Source organism: Alligator sinensis, unplaced genomic scaffold (genome assembly GCF_000455745.1).
Source record: "Alligator sinensis unplaced genomic scaffold, ASM45574v1 scaffold188_1, whole genome shotgun sequence".
In the NCBI taxonomy this organism is placed as follows: domain Eukaryota; kingdom Metazoa; phylum Chordata; order Crocodylia; family Alligatoridae; genus Alligator; species Alligator sinensis.
The window spans coordinates 2,035,247-2,035,785 of NW_005841903.1; positions in this window are offsets into that span (position 1 = coordinate 2,035,247).

Genomic DNA, 539 nt, shown 5'->3' on the forward strand with positions numbered 1-539 from the left:
GCGGGTGCCCAATTACCCCTGAAAGTTTGATAGTGCTCTTCGCAATCAATTCAAATCCCTCCCCTCCGCAGCACTTTTTGCGCCTGCCCCTGCAAGGCAGGCCCTCCCCAGCGCCGCTGCCTCAGCAGAGCAGCCGAGTAGCAGTAATACCAGGGCTTTTTGGGGCTTTTTTTCCTCCCACCCGTTTCTTTTCTTTTCTTGTGGAGGCAATCCAGCGCGCTTCCCCAGAGGAAAACCCCTTGAGCTCCGAGCCCCTTCCCCTTGATACAACACTTCCAGGACAATCAATATTTTATGATGAGTTGTTAATAAGCCTAATATATTCATTCCGGTTCCAACGGGGCTTGTTAGATTATACAATTAAGATAAGCAATTTCAACAGTGCCAGGCAGGCAGCTCCTCGCCGGCTCCCCTGTTTGGTTGCGGGAGGCGGCGGCTGCTTCGTGGGGCTGCGCAGTCAGTCCAGGGGTGGCTTCCTCCCGGCCCCGCTCGCACTCGGAGCTACGGAGCCGGCGGCCGCCCTGGGGCTTCCCCTCAGC